Raw genomic sequence first — 24010 nt, 5'->3', positions numbered from 1 at the left:
TTCCACAAATAATCTTATAGCAACATCCTCATGTCTAACTCATAATATGTGAGTAGCTTCAAAGAAGGCTTTAATGTGTTCATCTATAGTAACTTTCCCATCTCCTGAAAATTTTAGGAAGTTCTTCCTTAAACTAGCCGAGAGTGGATGGTAAGCTATTAGTGTTAATGGTCCTATTATTGCAACCCATGGAGCAGCCATGATTGTTCTAGCAATGTATGGCAGGAAATTAACAACTGGGGGAGTAGTAATTATGTGTAGGGCCAATACCTAGTAGGTGGAATGCGAAGTGCTAGGTTTTTTATCCCTGATAGGGGAAGATGGTCTACTTTGACTCTTCTTTTAACCTTTTTGTTTTGGAACGTCTAATATGGGAAAACCAAGCTCTATAATTTTATCAAAAATAGGGTCTTGCCCACCCTATTCCTTGGTACTTCTAGGGAACCTTGTTTGTTTCAAGGTGCTAAGTTAGTTTTGTCTTTGAGCTTCTTGTCTCAATTGTCCTTTTGCTCTTTGGATGTCCCTCCTTTGAACAGCTCTTTCTAAAGCTTCAGCTCTTCTTTTTTCTTCTTCCAATACTTGGTTAGGTTCTTGTAATGTTTAGCATTCCTCCTATGTCTCCAAAAAAATGTATTAAGGGATGAAATTATGTCTTCTTGGTCATCTTGAAAACCAAGGTTAGGTTGGAGCAGTGGAACAATATTTTCATGAGGTAGTACCATTTTTCCTCATGATGTAGGCTTTTTAGTCAAGAAACTATTCATATCCCCAACGAAGTTGCCAAAAATCTATTGGTAAACAGATTTTTTCTTCTTTGATTATGACTCTTGAATTCCCAAATTAGGAACAATATCTGATTACAAACAACTGAAAAGCCACTTATGAGTAGATTGGCTTTTCTCTAAATTGATAGGTACATCTCCCTATGGTTGATTTGCAATGAATTATGTTTTGTTTCTAAAACTAAAATGGGGGTATGTTCTTGACCTAAGAATAGAATAGGTAAGCTAAGCCAAACCTAAACAGAATCTAACTTAGGCGAAAAGGATTTCTAAAGAATTGATTAAGTTTATGAACCCACGCATCTTATGAACTCATAAAGATTAATAGTATGATTAATAATACTGAACTTAGTTAATTTGAATCTGAACTACAACTAGCCTAAAAGGAAAAATGCTTGAAGGATCTCTTTTTGAACATGCAGTGACACTACTTATCACATTCGTTCACTATTTTGAAACAAAGGAGTGAAACTCTATTCTTTCCTTGCTTCAATCCAAACAAATGAGAAAACATAAAACTATAACTAACAAAAATGGAATAGAAAATAATTGATACCAAAATACCATTCAATTGTCTCTGCAACATCAAGTATTTCACACAAAAAATTTGCCGACCTTTTATTAATCTTTCAATTTCATACATATAGGGTTTTGAGATGACCGTTACAATAGAAGTTCAATCAGTTCATCTTCTGAAAAATGACAAATGGCAAGACAACAATTTGTCATATTACAATAATTACATAAGAAAGAAAAAAGGGGGGCAAAATGTGAATCACTTTGACTTCTTCCATTTTTCTACTTTCGCTCTATAGGCCTTAGTGGCAACTATGATTGGGATTAGCTCTTCATTCTTAGGCATGTGTATGTTGGTGTATCTCAAGAGCCATTTGGAATGTTCTCTGGCCAACTTCTTCACAGCATTCAAATTATTTGGTAGCTACTTTGTGGCCATGTATATGCATCCACTAATTGTCTAGATTTCTATAACTCTGTTTTGACTACTAGAAGACACGCCAAACAACTATCCAAGAATTTGGAAAAGTTCTCCTTCATGACATTTATCCCGATTAGTGCTTTTCCCTTTCCACTAGTTTGTGTATCTGTATATAGCCCCTTCAGGAGTTCAAATCCTCTATCTTGGGTCTTCTTCGCTTTATCCTTTGTTTCCTTAAGTCCCTTTTCTACTAATAGGATCATCTTTTTCTTAAACTACATGCTCTGAAGCCACTTGAATAGAGGTTCGTCTCCCTTTGGTAATATTTTTGCTTCAACAGCTTCCTTTGCCTTCATTTGAATGATCATCTTTAGAAGAGATACACAATCATCGCACTCCGTCCTTTCTTCGACCAGAGTATTACTATTTGATAATATGTTTTCCTTCTCTGTTTGTAATCTTAGGATAACATTACCAATTTGTTCTATAATAGGGGCTCCTTCTAATTTGAGCTTCCCAATCCATTCCTTACCAATTTGGCCAAAGTACCTATCTTCCTGAAGTTGAGAGATGAGGGCTTGAACCTTAGCAGCAGTAGGATTTTTGGTTATTGATACTCCAGAGATAGTTACCAATGGAGTAACCAACTGTATAATGAACATGTTCAATTCTTCTATCTCAGCCTTCATTCTAGTCTTTGACAATTTTAGACTTTCTAATTGTCCTTCAATCACCTCATTGGTTGACTTCCACAAGCCAAACTTGATGTCATGCCTTGCCTCACCAAGGTCCACCAAGTGCAGAGTAAAATCATCAACAGCCATATCTTCAGTTCTTCCCCCTTTGTTGGGCTTGGCTATCTCCATTGTTAGGTGCCCTATTTCTAGATCTTGCCCAAGTATAGACAATTGTTTTTGCTTCTTTACCTTGGTTAATGGAGATCCAGAATGAACTGCAAGGGATACAACATCTTTGGTGGGGGCACTTTCATCTTTCCTTTTCCTCTTTCTTTCCAGAGTATCCTCCAACCAGGAATTAGTGTCTATCACTTTGGAGGCCATCCCAAGTGATTCTATACTAAACATCTTCTTCTTAGCTGGAGTGATTGTCACCATAGTTGAAGAGAAGATATTCTTCAAATCTTGAGAAATGAGCTTTGAAGAGCTCTGGCCTTTATCTACCTCTAGAGTTTTCTTTGTTGCCTCATCAAACTCAATAGACTCACTACTACTGCTCTTTCCATCTCCCAAATCTACCATCTCTATTAGGGAGCCACTTAGTTGCAGAATTGTAGCACTTATTGGCGGAAGAGGGCTATGATGAGGAAATGGAACTTGAGTAACATGGGGACAACAAACTAGAGAAACATGAGGAGATGGAACTTGTGTGACATGGGGGAATGGAACTTGAGTGGTAGCACTATCCTTTGGCCTCTTTGTCTTCTTCTTTTCAACACCAATTTGGGTTTCGATGATTCGGAGGGAGCCATCATGACAAGTCTTAGCTATGGGAACATTATTTTCTAGAGGTTGATCACCTCCTCCCGAAGATTGAGCTGGTCCTGGAGTGGTAGCTATTATTACGCCTAGTATAGAACTCTGGGAGGAAGAAGGCGTTACAACTATTGGAGAGGCTTGAGTGGTTGTACCTTTACTCTGGCTCCTTTTGGTTGTCCATTCAACCCACTTCCCAATTCTTTTGATGATTCTAGCCATCATAACATCTAAATCTTCCTCAACATCCTCATAAGGCTCTGAACTAATAGGAATGTTCCTTATCTTAGTTAAATATGTATTGCTATACATATTTTGTCCATCGTCCTCCAATCCTTCAACATTGAAATTGACACCATATGTTTTAATTTACTCCACTGTGAGCCTGGCGAAAGCACGATCTCGGCTTTCAAATTCATCTTTACAATCCGCCCAGTAGTCTTCAATAGTGGTAATGTGCTTGATCACACTTCCAATCTGTAACACATCCCTCGCATATCCATTCGGATCAAACATAGGTCTCATGACCTCATACACCTCCAATTCTCGAACACTTTGAGCATATTCTTTGCATCAGAACAAGACTCGCAACTGTAAGCTCCAACTTTCATAGGGAATTCATAATGTTTCTTCTTCAAGATTCCGCTCAGCACATTCACTTGCACTGGTTGCCTCACAATCTCTATCAGCATGATCATGTCATTCGGGTACCAAGGCAACTTCAAGGGGAATCCATCAAAATGTACAAGACACAAATATGAGAAGGATGAGAATTGGATAAAATAGTTCCTGAATTGACTAATAGTCATCATTGCCTCCGAGTTGAATCTCCTCTCTAGGCATCCTTAGAGTTCCTTGCAAATTTTCATTTTAAACACATCATTAACTTTGACATATTCTGCATAATTGTTTTGCAATTGCAAACATGGATAGAACTCATAACATTTCACATCATCAGGAAATTTTCTATTCTTGGAAGGCCTGACCACAACTGTAGAGATGCTAACATATAAATCATAAAGGAAGACATATAAAAGGTATTGTAAAACTTCGCAACACTAAGAGCTTTGGATAGATTCTCACTTACCTCATGGGCCCAATCGATATATTGCATATCTAAAAAAATAACTTGTACCAGAAATAAATATTGTTCAACAAAATTTAGAGTCTCCACCTCACCTTTCAATCTGTGTAGGAGAACCAAAATGTCTATAATCTCAGGCTTGAGATCAATACCAAATAGAGTTTTGGGGACCTTACTCTTAACACCTTGCAGCTTTTGGAACTAGGATCTCATGATTTATTTCCTCCACACCATCTTCTTCAAGGAGAACTCAGAGATTTCTCATCCTACTATCAATTCTAAAAAATCCTCTTGTTTTGGGACTCAAAGACAATTCACCACAGTTTTCCTAGTGATTTATGCATTCATAAATCAATTCTGGAGCTTGGACTGCCACTAGAAAACCAATTGCTTCTACTAGTCCACTTCCTCATAGCTTCTCGGTTATAGGATGAATCATCTCTGACCTTAGCCTCATTTAGAAATCTTGCATATCATAAAAGTAGAGTAAAGTATCCATAAAGTTTTGCAATGTGGACTTGATCCCATTTAGCCCATCAAACCCTGCAAATTTGGTTGCCATTCTATTTGAGAATGAAGTAAATTGAAACTTTGAATTTAGATGAGGCACAAGGAATTGAATTCACAAGCATAGAATATTTGAAAGCATTGTGCAATTTAACAATATAATAGTTCAAGAAAAAGTTGTAGTTTGAAAAATTGTTATGTTTCCCTCTATATAGGAATCCTAATTCATCTATTATTCTTCAGGATTTGTGCCACACAAATGAATTAAATGATAAATCTGTTGAATCAGTAAATGCAGGAGCTTCTAACAAACATTTTAGTGTTTTTTCATTGTTTTCATTGGTCCAACAATAACTTTCCTTTCTTTCATACTTACCTTTTCATTTTTCATTCAGTTTCAGAGAATTAAGAATAGAGTACTCTATAAGGAAATATTTGCCTAACTGGATTCTACTCAGTATACCTTTCCAACAGTGGTTAGATCGTTTCTATTATCATCTTAAGATGTCTTGTGTGTAATTCATGAGCCCAATCTACTTACAAAGTTTATTTCTTTATGAATGTAGAAAATTGCCCTCATGGGTTGAAAACTCGCCAAGGAGAAGATGATTTTCATTTTTTCGCCTAAGCTTTATTTACACTTTATCTTTTGAGTTAACATTTCCTCTAGGTTCAGAAAATCTTGAAAGGACTACAAAAGTCGAGGGGAGCCCACTTCCTTGTCTCTTTCCTTCACAATTGCCTTTGGTGGAAAACAAACTTCATGAGTCGAAAGCCTACCGAGGAGAAGTCATTTTTGAGTTTTCCACTTAAGATGATTCTGAGCATCATGATGAATCCCAAATGTTTCCCAAGGCCGAAAATTGTAGTGAAAATAGGAATTTTCTATAAAACAACTCATTATCTTCTTATATGGATCCATGAGCCTCATTTGCTAATCTTTGCAGGAAATCACCTTCATGTGTTGAAAACCAGCTGAGGAGAAGGCAATGCTCAATTTTTTGCAAACTTCATTCTTTCATAGGAAAAAAATGATAATCCACAAACAAGTCCATCTTTGTGAATAACTTTGCAAATTGCAAGAATCCCCATCGAATTAGGTACTAAACTACCCATAGACTCATGACATCAAGGAAAACCAACCCGGCCATAAAATGTGGGAGAAGGGAAAGATGGAAAATCCAATGGAGACTCTTTTCACCTAAGGGGAAAAACTAGACCCAGACATACCTAGACCAACCTAAGACACAAAAATTTCCACTTTTACAAGATGGATATAGGGTGAAAAGTGGGGCAACATAACCGTACTTGAAGGAAAAATGATTTTCTATTTGTGTTTTTTTTTTTGTCATCCATATTTCTTGCCTAATCAGCATCAGTATATGCATAAAATAGTAAATCATTAGATCTATAACATTTTTATCCTTAGAACTAGGGATTGATTCCCATGCATTTTCCTTTCCAATCTTCTCAAGTTCTTCTTTTATGGCATTTATCCAAGATTCATCCTTTCACGTTTCATTAGTAATCTTAGGCTCAATCTAAGAAATAAAACAATTTTCATCTCTTACCTTTCTTCTTGGAAATACTCCTATACTTCTATCACCAATGGTTAGATCATCAAGATGGTTTCTCACAACATACTTAGGTGTTTTCTATTATTCTCTAGGTTCTTCAATGTGTACCTAAATTCCAACATCACTATCAAAGAATAACTCATGTTCTATATTTTAATTTTGTACTGGTATTTAACTTGTACTAGCCTCATCATCATAATCATACTAAACTATTATTTCTTTTCCTTGCAATCTTTCATCAATTCTAACATGTGCACTCTAAACAACCTTTTTTTAGTCTCAAATTATAATATCTATAAGCCTTACTCTTACTTGAATATCCAAAGAATATGCCTTCATCACTTTTAAGATCAAATTTCCCCACTTCATCTTCTCTTTTGATTTAACCTTTTCTTCCAAAAATTCTGAAATATTTAACTATAGATGTATGACCAAACCATAGTTAATGAGGTTTTTTTACATTTTCCTTGCCTAATTTGAACTTTGTTCATAATGTATATTGTAGTATTAATTTCCTCTCTCCAATGTATATGTGATATCTTACCTTCAAGTAACATCGCTCTAGTCGCTACACTCATTGTTTTATTTCTTCTTTTTGCTATACCATTTTGTCATGGTGTCTTAAGCGTTGAAACTTTCCTATGAATTCCATTATCCTCACAAAATGCATTGAATTGATCAAAAGTAAACTCTCCACCTTTGTCAGTCCTCAAACATTTTATCCTCACTCTTGATTCATTCTCAATTTTTTCCTTAAATATCTTAAACTTATCAAAAAAAAATAGATTTTTTTCTTAAGAAAGTAACTCACATCATCCTAGTGAAATCATCAATGAAAATAATGAAATACCTCTCACCATAGAAATTTATTGTCTTTCTAGGACCACATAAATTTGTATGAACAATCTCCAACTTCTCTAAAGTAGTAAATGTTTTTTCTTGGAAATGTTCTCCTTTTATATTTAGTCATCTCACATTCCTTACACATTATGTTGGCAAGTTTCACAATGTTAGGTAGATCTTTGACAACATTAGAATTACTCACATACCACCTTTACTATATTATAAAAATTATATGGCAATCTTATATGCCATAGCCAACTGTCATCAATCTTTCAATGTGACAAATAATCCTAGTAGGATTCAACTAAAATACATTACCTCTTTTTCTTGTGGCAACCTCATTTCCATGCGTATCCTTGATCAAGCATTTCTTATCAAAAAATTGCAAATGACAGCTCTTATAAACAAATTATCCAACACTCAACAAGTTATGTTTCAGTTCATCAACAAAATAATACATCTTTAGTATTAGTCTTACCATTTAGAGTAATAGAACCTTTCCCCTTCATAGGATAGGGTACATCATTACCAACTCTAACAACACCTCCATCGTAGCTCTTAAGTTTAACAAACTTATTTCTATCGCCTATCATGTGAAGTGAACATCCACTATCTATAATCTACTCTAATTTATTTTTTCTCAACATGTGAAATAAGTTTTTTTTCTTCTTTAACGAGAATTTCTTCTTTGATAGAAACAAATCGAATTTCATCTTCACCATCACTACCTAGAAAATTAATCTATTTAACTTAAATATATTCATCACTAACATACATACATTTTTTGGGAGTCTTTGAATTGTAAGATCTAGGTTTTACTTTAGATTATCTTATATTACATCTAGCAAAAAAAAGACCAATCTTCTTACATAGCCAACAAAAAAAAGGAGATTTGTTATTGAAAATACCCTTACCTTTAGGTTCTCTTCTTGTAATCAAAGATATGAATTCATCTCTCTCTTCTTCTTGAACACCTACCTAGTCACTTGCATAATAACCAAGGCTTCCATTGGTACTTTCACTTTTTATTAGTATTTTCTTATCTTTGTGTACACTACCTATAAAAGTAGTCTCATCTCTAGCCAAAGCATCTTTCAATCTACTATTTTTGAAGGCTTTCACTTTTACAATTACCATTTGTCCATTAAGACCTTGAATAAGAGCAGTAAATTCTTCAATAGAATTTATCTTATTCACATAAGATAGTGTCAAAGATATGAGAATCCTCTAAAAAGTTTCATCTTCTATTATGGTCCCTCCTGAATGTTCTATAACTATAGTATTTCAGTTTTCCTCTGCATATATACTCTAAGAGTTTCATCTTCTTGTATTCCACCATTTTATAACTTAGTTTTCCAATTCTGCAACTTCACTTTCTTTGTATATTCATCACCTTCATATGACTTTTCTAATTGAATCCAAAATCATTTGCTATGTCAAGTTCTTTTACCTTAATGAATTATCACTCAGATAGAGCATTGATCAGTGCTTCCCTTGCAATCATATTACATTGAAATGTTGTGTTCTCGTCATCTATGTTGATGCAGGAGCATCCAGAGGTATAAGGGCAATACTGTGTCACCCAAAAAAATGTACTTAGACTTAGTTTATGTTTCATGTCTTTACATTTTTGGATACCCATTTGGGTCAAATAAAGGTTCCAACTCTCACAATTCAACTATCAGTGTGTTAGAAAATCCCAAAAAAATAGGAGCATGCAATTTGGCCATCATTTTGGTGACCTAGAAGGTGTGAATTGGACAGATGAATGTAAATGTGATTTAGAGCATTCCAGAAAAAGAATCAGGTCAAAAGGCCCCACGGTTTGAAAGTTATTGCAGTTTTTCGAGTTTTGGAGACCTCCTAAGAATGCTTCAAAGTCAGGTTAGGGGCATTAAATGACCTCAAAAAGGGCCAAAAAATGGGGGACAATCACAGCTTGTCCATAGGGCTATAGAGCGCTTCGAGAGCTTTCTGGAAATGTAAACGGTTCGTCAATCGAAGCTACGGTTCAAAAGTTATGCCTCCCAAAAGTTCGGTTACCATTTCTAGATTCTTCTAGATTTGCGCCAACTTCTACCGCAACTTATGGAACCTTCTATTTGGTCGGTGGATGCCTACTAGCACTTTCTAAAATGTACTCCTAGTCCTTAACCCTCCGAGGTCTATTTAAGGATATTGCTGGCATTGTAAAAGGCAATTTGGAGTGGAGTTTGAGAGGAGGTACTGTAAGGAGAAATTATCTCCAGATTTATGCTATTGTAAGCCCTTAGTGCATGTTGCGAAGTTTATTTTCCTGTACTATTTGTACTAGCTTATTTTCTTAGTTAATATAATTTTCCCTTTCTGTTGTGTCCATTTTGTTCTTCTGTTGTGTCCCCATCAAGTGGTATCAGAGCCAATTTTCCTGAGTGTGTAGACAGAGCGCCGACTATGAGGCAGTTTGCACCAGGACTATGTGGTTGTGGGTTCGAGTTAGAAGATGCCTCCATGAAGAGAGTGTGGCGGAAGGGCTAGAGCTATTAATCCTGAGGAGGTTAGAGCCCTCCAAAGGCAGGTACAAGCATTGCAAGAGGAGCTCCGTAGAGGAGCAAATGTTGCCACAAGTGACAACAGTGATGATGACAATGAAGAAGAAGTAATAGGACCAGAAGAGGAATTTGATGGGGAAGTTCTGAATCATGCAGAGGAAAGGTGTTTTAGGGCCATTACTAAGTTTTGGAAAAGACCCACAATTGAAGGGGGTGTATTTTTAGGAAATCTGAAACCAGATGAGTTGATCGATTGGATCAATGAACTGGAAGAATACTTTGAGTATGAGGATATCAGGGACCCAGATAGGGTTAAGTTTGCAAAGGCCAAACTGAAAGGCCATGCCAAAATCTGGTGGCAAGAGGTCCAATTGGAAAGAAATAGAAGAGGAAAGGAGAAAATCACAAGATGGGATCGCATGGTGGACAAATTGAAGAAGCAGTTCATTCCTATGGACTATGCGCTTGATTTGTTTAAGAAGATGCATGGGTTAAAGAAAGCAGGAAGATCAGTCCAAGAATATACAGAGGAATTTTACTGACTCTTGATTAGAGCAGGGCATGCAGAAGCAAATTAGGAGAAGGTTGCTTGTCATATCAGTGGGTTGCGACCTAGCATCCAGGAGGAATTAAGTCTGGTAAGAATGACCAGCGTTGAAGAGGCATACCAGTTTGCCCTACGAGTTGAAGAGAAGCTGAATAAAAGGTTTGAAGGAAGACAAAGAGGGCGCGGTCAAGGAGGAAGGGGAAGTGGTAGATCATCTGGAGGCCGTAATGAAACCCAAAAGAAAAATGAAGATGAGGGTACTAGCAAGAACCAAAGGAATGAGGGTTTCAACTGCTCCCATGACCAAGACTTTGGAAATCAGAGAGGAAGAGGAGGCTTCCGTGTTACCTGTTTCCATTGTAATGAAGAAGGTCATCGTGCCTTTGAATGTCCTCAATGACAAGGAAGGACATATAGGAGAGCTAAGGGCCAAGCTAGGGTTGCTCATGTGGATGAAGATGCACAATCATCACATTCAGAGGATGCAGAAAGAGGAGAGACCTTGGTAAATGAAAGAGTCCTACTAAGTGGTGAGATTGAACTAGGACAATGGAGGAGTTTGTTCTATACCAGATGCAAGTGTGAGGATAAATGTTGTGACGTGATCATTGATGGTGGTAGCACTGATAACTTGGTATCATAAGAGATGGTCTCTAAGTTGAAGCTCAAGAGGGAGAAACATCCCCAGCCCTATCGGATTGCTTGGGTAAACGATGATCATATGGTCCTGGTAAGTGAACAATGTTTAGTGAAATTCAAAATTGGGAGTTATCATGATGAAGTTCTCTTTTCTTTTATTTCGATGGATGTTTTCCATCTATTGTTGGGTAGACCATGGCAGTTTGATAGACATGCAGTACATGATAGACATGCAAACACATACTCTTTGACAAAGGATGGAGTTCGCCACAAATTGAAGCCCATAAAAAAGGAAGATGAAAAGGTATGTAGCAGTGCTAGGATTTGTCTTGTTGATGAAAGGAAGTTTTTAGATGGCATGAAACATCAGCATATGTGCTATGCTTTGATTCCTAGGAAAGATAAAGAAGGTAGTAGTGAAATACTAGTTGAAGTTTCAGATTTAATAGGGGAGTTTGGAGATATTATCTCTGATAATGTTCCAGATGGATTGTCGCTAGTAAGGCAAATTAGTCATCAGATAGATCTAATTCCAAGAGCTAGTTTGCCTAACAAGGCTACTCACAGGATGACTCCTATTGAAATAGAGGAGCTAAATAGACAGGTTCAAAAGCTGTTGAGGAGGGGCTTGATTCAAGAGAGGTTGAGTCCATGTGCAGTACCTGCAGTAATTGCACCAAAGAAGGATGGAGAGTGGAGGATGTGTACAAATTCTTGAGCTATAAATAGGATCACCATCAAGTACCGGTTTCCTTTGCCAAGGATGGATGATATTATGGACTGCTTGAGTGGAGCTCAGTACTTCACAAAGATAGATCTGAAGAGTGGTTATCACCAGATACGGATTTGAGAAGGAGATGAGTGGAAAACAGCCTTCAAGACCAAGGAGGGTCTTTATGAGTGGTAGTCATGTCGTTTGGATTGACGAACGCCCCAAGCACCTTCATGTCACTCATGAATGAGGTACTTAAGAAGTTCTTGGGAAAATTTGTTATTGTCTATTTGGATGATATTTTAATTTTCAGCAAGACTTTGGAAGAACATTTACTGCATATTCATAGTGTCCTTGAAAGGCTAAGGGAAGAGAAACTGTTAATTAATCTGAAGAAGTTTAACTTTGCAAAAAGGGAGTTAGTCTATTTGGGGTTTGTTATATCACCTGAAGGTCTCAAAATGGATCTGGAGAAGGTAACAACCATATTAGAATGGCCTCCTCCAAGGTTTGCTACTGAGGTAAGATCATTTCATGGTCCGGTTAATTTTTACAGGAAGTTTATTAAGAATTTCAGTGGCATATGTGCACCCCTAACTGATACAATAAGAGGGGATAGAAAAGAGTTCAAATGGACTGCAGCAGCTGCGAGAAGTTTTGAATTGCTAAAGAAGAAGGTAACAGAACAACCTGTGTTGGCACTTCCAAATTTTAGAAAAGTGTTCCAGGTGGATTGTGATGCTGGTGCCAACGCTATTGGGGCTGTATTAAGCCAAGAAGGTAAGCCTATTGCATATTTTAGTAAAAAATTGAATAATGCAAAGAAGAAGTATTATGTTTACGATCAAGAGTTCTATGCAATAGTTCAGGCCTTAAAGAAATGGAGGCATTATTTATTGCCAAAGGAATTTGTTTTGTATACTGATCATCAGGCCTTATAGTACCTAAATAGCCACGGTAAATTGAATCAGAGGCATATGAAGTGGGTAGAGTTCTTGCAGAGTTATACATTTGTGTTGAAGCATAGAAGTGGAAAATCTAACAGGGTTGCAGATGCACTAAGTAGGAGACAGTTGTTGCTTACAGTAATGCAGGTTGAAGTAGTTGGATTTGATGAACTCAAAAATTTGTACCCCGAGGATCCTAATTTTGCTGAAGCATGGAAAGCTTGTAAAGAGCCTGTTGCTGTGGATAGAACCAAGTGGTTAGACTATTTGATTCAGGATGGCATGTTGTTCAAGGGTAGTCAATTATGCATTCCAAGGAGTTCCATGAGGGAAAATTTGATTAAGGAGAAACATAGTGGAGGGATGGCAGGACATTTTAGTCTAGATAAGACCATTGCCATTCTTAGAGAACATTATTTTTGGCCTCAAATTCCACAGGATGTGAAGAAGTTTTTACAGAGTTGCCAAGTTTGTCAAGTTGCCAAGGGGTTTAGTCACAATACTGGCCTATATCAGCCATTGCCTATTCCATCAAGGCCGTGGGAGGACATAAGTATGGATTTTGTTCTTGGATTGCCAAGGACACAAAGGGGTAATGACTCAGTATTCGTGGTGGTTGATAGGTTCTCCAAAATGGCACATTTCATTCCATGCCACAAAACTCATGATGTTGTCCATATTGCAGACTTGTTTTTCAGCGAGGTGGTGAGACTACATGGTCTCCCAAGGAGTATAGTTTCTGACAGAGATACTAAATTTGTGGGGTATTTCTGGAGGACATTGTGGAAGAAGTTGAGAATAGACCTAAAATTTAGTTTCGCACATCACCTGCAGACTGATGGCCAAACAGAAGTGGTAAACAGAAGTCTGGGCAATTTGCTGAGATGTTTAGTTGGGGATAAGCCCAAGGGATGGGATTTGATTCTACCACAGGCAGATTTTTCTTATAATAACTCAGTAAATAGGAGTACTGGAAAATCACCATTCCAATTTGTATATGGGAATAGCCCAAGGACTACACCAGAATTAAGGAAGATAGAACAAGGGGAGAGGACAAGTGCTGAAGCTGAGGAATTTGCTAAGCGTCTACATGAGGAGGTTCAAGCACACATTACCAAGATGAATCAAGAGTATAAACCTAGGGCTGATCAAAGGAGAAGACATAAGGAATTCCAAGTAGGGGATCTAGTCATGGTGCACTTACGAAAAGAAAGATTTCTAGTTGGTACTTACAACAAGCTAAAAATGAAGAAATTTGGCCCTTGCAAAGTTTTGAAGAAACATGACTCAGGAAATGCATATGAGGTGGAGCTGCCAGATGGTATTCACATTTCTCCCATTTTCAACATTGCAGATTTAACAGAGTATCATGATGATGGTGCAGATGAGGAGCTGGTGTTAGAGCCATGTCCAATTCCTGCTTCTAAGAAGGAGGAGATAGAAGACATTCTAGATCATCGTGTGCGTAGGAGTACCAGAAATAGGCAGTATGAAGAGTATTTGGTCAAATGGAAAGGACGGTCGATCGAGGACTCAACTTGGATTTCAGCAGCTGAGGTTTCCCATTTGGGATTTCCTCTACCATCCATAAAGTGACAAGGTCACTTTTCAATCTACCCTGGGTGTCTGATGTAGGAGCATCCAGAGGTATAAGGGCAATCCTATGTCACCCAAAAAAATGTACTTAGACTTAGTTTCTGTTTCGTGTCTTTACATTTTTGGATACCCATTTGGGTCAAATAAAGGTTCCAACTCTCACAGTTCAACTATCAATGTGCTAGAAAATCCCAAAAAAATAGGAGCATGCAATTTGGCCACCATTTTGGTGACCTAGAAGGTGTGAATTGGCCAGATGAATGTAAATATGATTTAGAGCATTCCAGAAAAAGAATCAAGTCAAAAGGCCCCATGGTTTGAAAGTTATTGCAGTTTTTCAAGTTTTGGAGACCTCTTAAGAATGCTTCAAAGTCAGGTTAGGGGCATTAAATGACCTCAAAAAGGGCCAAAAAATGGGAGACGAGTGAATCTTGTCCATAGGGCTATAGAGTGCTTCGAGAGCTTTTTGAAAATGTAAACGGTTCGTCAATCGAAGCTACGGTTCAAAAGTTATGCCTCTCGAAAGTTCAGTTATCGTTTCTAGATTCTTCTAGATTTGTGCCAACTTCTACCGCAACTTTTGGAACCTACTATTTGGTCGGTGGATGCCTACTAGCACTTTCTAGAATGTACTCTCTGTCCTTAACCCTCCGAGGTCTATTTAAGGAGATTTTTGGCATTGTAAAAGGTAGTTCGAAGTGGAGTTTGAGAGGAGGTACTGTAAGGAGAAATTATCTCCAGATTTATGCTTTTGTAAGCCCTTAGGGCATGTTGCGAAGTTTATCTTCTTGTACTATTTGTACTAGCTTATTTTGTTCTTCTGTTGTGTCCCCATCATATGCTCAAAGATAGCTCATTCTTGTGAGGCCTCGCCCCGACCCATCGTAGCATAGTGATACATTACCCTTATTTTGTTATTCACGACTCAGGATGTCGAGACAGTAACTGATGCTTCGAACATATTTTATTATTTCATGTTGTGTGATGTCATTTGTAGATATATTTGATGATTGTCATTTAATGTTCATGTATATGTCTGTTGACGAAATTAGTAAAATGTAGGATTAACACATTGAGTTGGAATCTTTATGATTAAGGATATAAGTAGGATGCAAGAAACCCTGATTTATGTATGTTTCAATTTATGTAAATTTCTGATACGTATATATGTACATGTGATTTTTGGGACTACTGATGTGTGCAATGAGTGTGCAGATATTTTAGTCGAGGAAACCGACGGAGGAACAAAACTGATCTCTATGTGCTAATTTTTGGAAACCTTGTTCGTAATTCATGTATTGTGCTGTGAGATGTATGTATGTATCTCTCTGTGTTCAGTAAATGTTGATGTTCGTAACTATGTTTTGGTTAGTGTCACTTGACACTCATAAATTGTTTATGTGCTTCAGTGTGTTGTTTAGGGTTAGTCATCCCTAATTCGGATTTGTGATTGGAAATCAGCTAGTTCGGCATCCACATTGGAGAAAAGGCGCACCATATTGGGTAGTCATATTGCATTACATTGGCCGCAGTGCTCTCCTAATCTTTCCTCCTTCCCATGGGTTTTTGAGGGATGAAGGATTTCATTCAATTCTTGATTAGACGCTGGGGACCTAGGAGTTGAAGCAGAGTTTAGAGCCGATCAGTGTTCCAAAGGAAATGCAAGCCTGTGTCCGGAGACTAGTCTTAGCACTAGAAGATTAAATATTGATTCTCCTCTTTGCCAGGTTCAACTAATTAAATAGATTATAGCATAGTACATTTGCAAATTGTAAATCTTTTTAATTTAGCAAATAAAGCTGGCATCAAGAGTGTTTGACAAATTGTCGTAGCTCAGTAAGTAGCTCTTTCAGACAATATTATTACAGTAGCTTCATAGCTTGATTGCTAATTGTTTGACGAAATGCCTAATCATTGAAGTTTTAAGATTTTGGTGCTTAAAGAGTAAATAATCCTGTCGGGGGTATTTCAGTGGTATCAGAGCGGTTTTCTTGCCATCCTGTGGGGTGAGAACCGAATTACATGAGTGATCAGCACTCTACTTCAACCAAGATGGACAGGTACAGCACAAAGTCTCCGAGGACACAATCTTGGTCAAGTAATAGACATAGTATTCAGAGTCAGAATTGTGGAAAGGAGGACTATTCAGGCATTCAGGATGAGCTCAGAAAAATCAGACATAACATGTCTGAACTGTTGGTTAAGCACCACCGTATGATTGACAGGCTGTCCGTCCCAACTAAAGTGAATAAATCAACTGGATTTCGTTTTGTCAAATCTTCTCACAAAGTGTTGACTGATACAATGAGAGATGTTACTAGGAACCTTAATGAGGAATTCGAGGAACAAGTGTGCAACCAGTCAAAGGCTTCAGTTCGGTCACAGGAAGAAGTGGTGAAGGATATTACGTTGATGGATAGTAACTGTCAACTTGATACTTCAATTAAGACAGTTGTATACAAGTTTCCCAAGGGTGATGTCTCAGATAATCAAGGTGGTTTGGTTCCGACAATCAATGATTACAGTGAAGTGAGTTCAGATGATGATAAGGATGTTGATGGTAAGATACCAGGTAGAGATGAGCAAACACTGAGTATTCATGATTTTTCTGAGAGAGAGTACCAGGCTCAGTTAGATGCTTCGTCACATGAGGATGAGAATGTCAGTACTTCACATGATTTGTCCAGCCAGCTGAAGGTAAGCAAAGATAGTATTGTGGCTTCTTTATCTCATCATGACAGGATGCAGGAGATGTTAGAAGAGCACATCCAGATGATTCAGTTACAAGGAAGACATAAGGGAGTTCAGGCAAATTCTTCTTGCTATGACTTACATGCAATTGGTGAAGGAATGGGAACGACAAAGTTGAGCTATTTACATCTTCTATCAGATCATGACCATCTTCTAAGCCTTGCCAAAGACTATTCGGATGCCTTGAGGAGGAAGGAGGAGGAAGTCGTCAAGCTTTCTTGCGAGCTTGAGGACACTTGAGCTACTTTGGCATTATTGGACTGGGAGAAACATGGGAGTGAGCATGACATGGAGCTAAGCTTAATTTCATCTGGCACGTCTGACACTCAGTTTCTTGCAGTAGGTTGTTCATGTGTGGTTGCTGATAATGAGAAGACGATATCAGACAGGTATATGAAGTTAGCTGGTATTGGTCACATTACTCAGGTAAGTGGTTTGCTTGAGTTACCAGTTGTTTCTTGTATATGGATTTGGGAATGTTTTAGCAGCATTTGGGATTTAGTTGACTGGAGAGCACTTTATGGTAGCCATGATTATTTGGATGTTATCATGGATTTGATCAGTAGAGTATACGGTGTTGTCTTTCCTTGTGCCAGCAGAACATCCGATGTTGGTATTAGTTTTTATACACCGGTGTTAGGTTTGGTTTATATATGTAGACGACCGTTCTTGCTGAAGGGTGTTGAAGATTTTTCATGTTTGGAAGCATGTACAGATGAGTCCCAGGATCGTTTTGGCCTTGATGACATCCGGGAGAATGAAGTGAATAGTTTTGAAGATTCAGCTTCCTTGACAATTTCTTTAGGTACAGAAGAGCTTGACATCAGAACTACAGATTTTGACACTCTGGATGTTGATATGAGTTTTGGAGTTGATTCGCAAAATATGGATGGTAATAATCCAGAGACCAATATCTTTGAAGATACTCCTTTACACAATGCGTCAGAGGGGATTTATAGAAGACAATCTAGCCAGAGCCATCATGTGATTAGCCAATTGAAAGTTAGTGAGCGAGACATTGTTATCGCTTGTGAGCATTTTGATACTGCTCGTCAGTTGTTGGCTGTTACTGGTTGGGGTTCTTCTATGATAGATGAGTCCAGCGGTGGTTACTTTTCTTTGGCAGAGATTCATGCCTTGTGTGAAGCTGTTCGGATTTTGAAGCAGGATTATTTACGATTGGTAGCCGACCGTGATCACTTGGTTGAGTGGGGAAGTACAGCTTATGAGGCACTCTTGGATCGTGAAGAAGAGGTGAGCGAGCTTTCCCAGGAACTCACAGCGACTACTGAGGTTTTAGAGGACACACAGCGAGATCTACAAAAATCGCAACTTCAGTTAAAAGAGGTGACTATGGAGTTGGAACATTTGCGGTCAAAACCAGCCCCAAACCCAGTTCATTTGACTATTGAGGTGGATGATGGTAAGTACACTTCCACAGTTGCTACTAAGGAGCATATTGTTGAGGCTGACACACATATTCAGGATTTGGTAGCAGCTGGTTCTAATGAGTTTGGGATACCGGTAGAGTCTAGTTTCCAGATTGATTCTTCTCAGATAGTTGATAGTGTGGTACAGTTGAATATGCCACCCTTACAGGAGGACCAGTTGTGGTGTAAAGGGGAGTATGTTAATGTTTCCTCATATAATTTTTACTGCACTGAACCGTTCATGAAGTATTTGCTGGATAGTGAATGTGTTCATTTGGACTCACATAAAGTGACAGAAGGTGTTCTCATCCAAGATACTAGTGTTATTTGCAGATTGGTTGAGAAGATTATAGGGGTCCTTGCTACTATGCTACCTCACAGGGATCTCGAGGAAGGGTTTGTTGAGCAGAATGCACGGGATCCTATCCAGCCTACAGTCACTCGGAGTCAGAAAATGGAGCCATCTGTTGATTCCAAATTTAGTGAAGATGAGCCAGCAGCAGAGGTTGGAGGTTCTTATCAGCGTTATGCGGTAGGGTACACTCGTCATTTTTCTTTTGACACAGAAATAGAAGATTTTATTTCACGCCGATGTAGATTGGCTCTAGTTTCTTACCATCCATTAAGGGATAGATTGGCACCATCTTTTGAAAATAAAATTGGTAGTAGCAAGTTACTTAGCCTGCAGCATCGACACACCTGGAGCAGTTTTTCAGAGATTGGATTTGATGGCAGTGATTCAAGTACCTATGGCTGTTGTCATATCTATAGTGCAGTTGGGTGCAGGTGTCATTCTGACAGGGGTTTGAGTTTTGATAGAGTTGATGTTTCAGTTGGCTCGAGTTCCGCATAATGGTTTCTTCTACCGACATCTACAGATGGTTTACAGATGATTTCATCAGAGTTGTCAGTTGTTTGGATATTGAATACAGTCTCTCAGTTACTGGTATTGATGATTTCTCCATGGGAGTATGATGCAAATTGGGATGATACACAGATTTACATTTGCGACCCAGGAATACTGATTGGTTTATGGTTCAGCCATTGCTTGGGGACAAGCAATTTCGGGAAGGGCGGACTGTCATGTCCCCATTTTTGGTGACAGTTCGATTTAATTAATTTAATTAATCTGGTTGTCCAAAATAATGAATATTTTTTAAGGACGACTAATTAATTATTTTAATTAAATAAATAAATATTAAAAGATAACTTTATATTTAATAAAGTGACTTGGATTATAAAAATATTTAATAAAGTCACTTGAGGGATAAGATCAAAAATGTTCTAGAAGTCTCTGGAGAGGATGGAGAGAAAAGAATAAATAGGCACCCCGGGGCTCCATTCGAATCAAGCAGTTGTTTATCTCTCTTTGATTTTCAGATTATGATTCAATCACAGGTGCATTGTAGAACCTAGGGTTTTCTACAATTGTCACAACTGACCATTGAGAACGATAACTCTCAATCGGTACGCAATTTTGAGGGTGTGAAATATCATCTGAATTATTGCAGATTGGAGGTGAAAATCAGTCATTTCATCAGGAGCAGAATATGTGGCTTGAGGCCAAATCTAAAGACCATTGATTATTGGAAGGTTAGCTAGAACAGAATTAATTATCATTTAGACAAATTATTGCAGTATTAAGAGGAAATTTGAAGAGACGCCGGGAAGAGAGTTTAAAGACAAGAATTCGATTTTGATCAACATGTCAAGGAAGGATATCGCAGGATTGAAAGGTTTTGTATTATAGACAAGCTCCAGTCATCACTAGATGGAGACTGTCGCACTGGAAGTATATATATATCATGGTCGATCCACATTAATTATTGAAGATGCAATGCGAGGAGTTTATTGAAGATGCATCGTAAGGAGTAGCGAAAACAACAGTAGACACGAGTCAGAATATATGACTCAGTGTCAGCGCAAGCAGAGGTGACAAACATTTCTCAAGGTCAAGCCGAAGGCGAAAATGAATTAATCAGGTGCCGTTTTATATTAAATCTCACCAGATCTGACAGGCGGCAATCACATTGCAAGTTGTGACATCTTATACCCTGTACCGACGATCTCCATAGCGATTAAAACTAAGACGATTGTCTTCAAGGAAATATATCGCATACTCTACCGTCTACATGGGTCCAAGGGAGAAGATCTCTGTCTAAGATTGCATAGCAGTCGCCAGGGTTTGGATATGAAATCAATAAACCGCAGATCATAGGACGAATCATCCAAGGGAATAAGCACACATTGGAGGATTAGCAGGTCGTGTTGCTTGAACAGAGCCCGAACTGATTGGAAATCAGCTAGTTCGGCATCCACATTGGAGAAAAGGCGCGCCATATTGGGTAGTCATATTGCATTACATTGGCCGCAGCGCTCTCCTAATCTTTCCTCCTTCCCACGGGTTTTTGAGGGATGAAGGATTTCATTCAGTTCTTGATTAGACGCTGGGGACCTAGGAGTTAAAGCAGAGTTTAGAGCCGATCAGTGTTCCAAAGGAAATGCAAGCCTATGTTCGGAGACCAGTCTTAGCACTAGAAGATTAAATATTGATTCTCCTCTTTGCCAGGTTCAACTAATTAAATAGATTATAGCATAGTACATTTGCAAATTGTAAATCTTTTTAATTTAGCAAATAAAGCTGGCATCAAGAGTGTTTGACAAATTGTCGTAGCTCAGTAAGTAGCTCTTTCAGACAATATTATTACAGTAGCTTCATAGCTTGATTGCTAACTGTTTGACGAAATGCCTAATCATTGAAGTTTTAAGATTTTGGTGCTTAAAGAGTAAATAATCCTGTCGGGGGTATTTCAGATTCCTTCCTAAATGAATAAAGAAACAAAATAAATATTATGTAAATCTCATGGGTGCATAATTTTGAATATATAAATATGTATATTTTTAAATATAGTCAATATCTAATATCTTTTCTTCACCTATAAAAATTTATGAACTTATTGCTCTCCTTGGCCTTGCACGTCAGTTTAAGCTTGCCTTAAAAAGGTCTTTAGTGTCTGCCTCATGTCATAGTGGATGGGATGGGTAGGTGACGTCATTCTGCCACCTTGTCCCATCCCCATCTCTCTTCTTTCCTAGCGGCCAGTTTGGGAGAGGGTGGCATTAATGTTGAGAAAGGAAATTTACATGGTCACCTTCATTTCCTTAACCCTCCTTTGCTCTCCTCTGTTCACGTGCCACCTCTTGGGCTGCGTTTTCCTTACCTTGGGCTACGTGGCAAGTGGGGTGGAGAAAGCTATGTAATGATATGACATTGTAATTGGACGTTGGTTTAGTTTGGGATGGTTTTGTTGTTAAAAATTTTTTGCTTGTTTTAAAACTTTAGTTTTTGTTTCCCCCTACGTACCTTCTCTTGGATGTGCAGGTTTGGGATTGCGTGGGGCCTAGGGAGAGGAGTAGGGAGGGGTCACATCCACTTGACTTGTAGCCAAGTGGATGTTAGGGGCTAGGGTGTAGGTAAGATCTTAGGGCAGGAGGGTTAGTGGTTAGATGCTATTAAATAGGTAGGCTTAGTTAGTAGTGTATGATTTAATTGTTTTTTTCAGTTTAAATGTAGTTAGAATTTAGAATATAATTTAGTATTAGATTAGCTAGTTTAGTATTTAGTTAATTTAGTTATTTAATAAATGTTAATTAGATTTTATATTAATTTAAGTCTATTAAAATTGTTTTTTAGTTGATAAATTTCATAATGTAATTAGTTAATTAGTTTAAATTTTTAAGTTATTTTATTTTAGCATGTTAGTTTAGTTAGTTTCTTTTTATATATTGTTATTTATTAATAATTTTAAATTGTTAGTTTTAAAATGATATTCTAATTTGTTAAAGTGTACTTAGTTTAATTTAATAAAGTTTTAAGTTAGTATTACGTTGAAATTATTTTAAAATCATTTAATTATTAAGTTAGTTGATAACTATGTTGTTTAATTGTGAGTTGGTTTTAGGTTATCTGTTTTAATATATTTAGTATAAATTTTAAACATTTAAGGTTTTAGCAAACTCATTATGAAACTATTATCTTGTTTCATTACGTTAGCATATGTTAAAACAAATAGAAAATGTTGGATTGTTTCCTTTATCATTTAGTCAAAAGTTAAGTGTAACTTACATTGTTAATATCTTTTGATATGTTTAATTCTTAAATAGCATAACTTAAGATCGATATCAATCTAATAACAAAAGTTTCAAAATCTTAACGATGGAATCGCCCTCATGTTTATAACCTTAAGACGTAAAGTAAAGAACCTGTACTAAAACTATTATCAATCATTTCAAACCTAGGGCATGTTTAATTATTAATTCAAAAAAAATTGTGTGTGTGTTTTTGCCTTCAAGTTTTGGGCATGACATTTTGGTATCATAGCCAGGTTTCAAAACTAGGAACCTTAACCATTATGCTTCCTAAACTTAACTCAGCTTTTAATTGTGTAGATGTCGCTTGTTACTCGTAACCGGTGAGGCAGAGGTCATAAGACTGGGGGTGGTAGAGAGGGACAGGAGGGTGGACCACCACCACCTCCACCACCACCTCCGAACCCAAACCAGGACATTATTGATGCACTCTAGACCTTGATCGGTGTAGTTCAACAGAGAGTGGTACCTATAGTTCAGCCAGTCCAGCAGATTCCAGTAGTGGAAGCAGAGGGACCTGGAGGAGGCGGGCCCAGAGTCAAAGAGAGGACTAGGAGGCCCCCACCGAGACAAATAGTAGGTCAGGGTGAACACGAGGAAGAGTCCATACACCAGAGAGGACCCCTTTTTGATAGACCTCCTAGGCATGTAGGAGATGACATCAGAGAATTGATACAAATTGGACCACCATTGTTCACCGGTACCACTGAGGGTTTAGTAGCAAAGGCATGGTTGCAGAGCTTACAACGGTGCTTTGGGTTATGCCCTTATGGGAGTAATCTAAAAGCACGACTAGCAGTTCATCAGTTGAGAGGGGATGCCTCCAACTAGTGGCATCAGGAGGAGATCATTAGTGGAGTGACGATGGACACCCTCACATGGGAATCTTTCCTAGAAAGATTCTGAGAGAGATACTTGTCAGAGCATTTTCGGCAGAAGCAGATAGAGGAGTTCCATTCTCTTTATCAGAGAGGCCTTACAGTGGCTCAGTACGAGAGTAGGTTTCTTGAGCTCCTTCCCTATGTGGAATACATGAAGGATGAGAAACTACGGGTGCATCGTTTTATCATGGGTCTGAATTTCTCTCTTCAGGGCCCAGTTAGGATGGCCTTCCCTACCACCTTCAGATAGGCAGTGGAGATAGCACTAGTTGCTGAGGATACTCGAGGTAGGCAGGAGTCATTTGATCGGCCTCAAAACAGAAACTCCTTCCAGCAGAAACCCCCTTGGAAAGGGAATCAGAACTATACAGCAGGGTCCTCTAGGGGCCAACAGTCTCAGCAGCCAAAACCCCAGCAGCACCAGCAGCAGAAACCTTCTCAATGTTATCAGGGCTCTAAGCCCAAGCAGTGGTAGTCATAGGGTCCTAGGCGGGATCAGAAAGTATAGGCCCCAGAGTCATAGTCAGTGAAGACTCAGCAGTCTTCTAGGGGAGGATTCAGCGGATCTAGCAGGTCAGGAGGCCCACAGCAGTCTGGGCCATAG

This window comes from Cupressus sempervirens, chromosome 6, assembly GCF_028749045.1.
Source record: "Cupressus sempervirens isolate cs-2001-9-10 chromosome 6, ASM2874904v1, whole genome shotgun sequence".
In the NCBI taxonomy this organism is placed as follows: domain Eukaryota; kingdom Viridiplantae; phylum Streptophyta; class Pinopsida; order Cupressales; family Cupressaceae; genus Cupressus; species Cupressus sempervirens.
The sequence above is the reverse complement of the archived record's forward strand: the minus strand, read 5'-3'. Positions refer to the sequence as shown.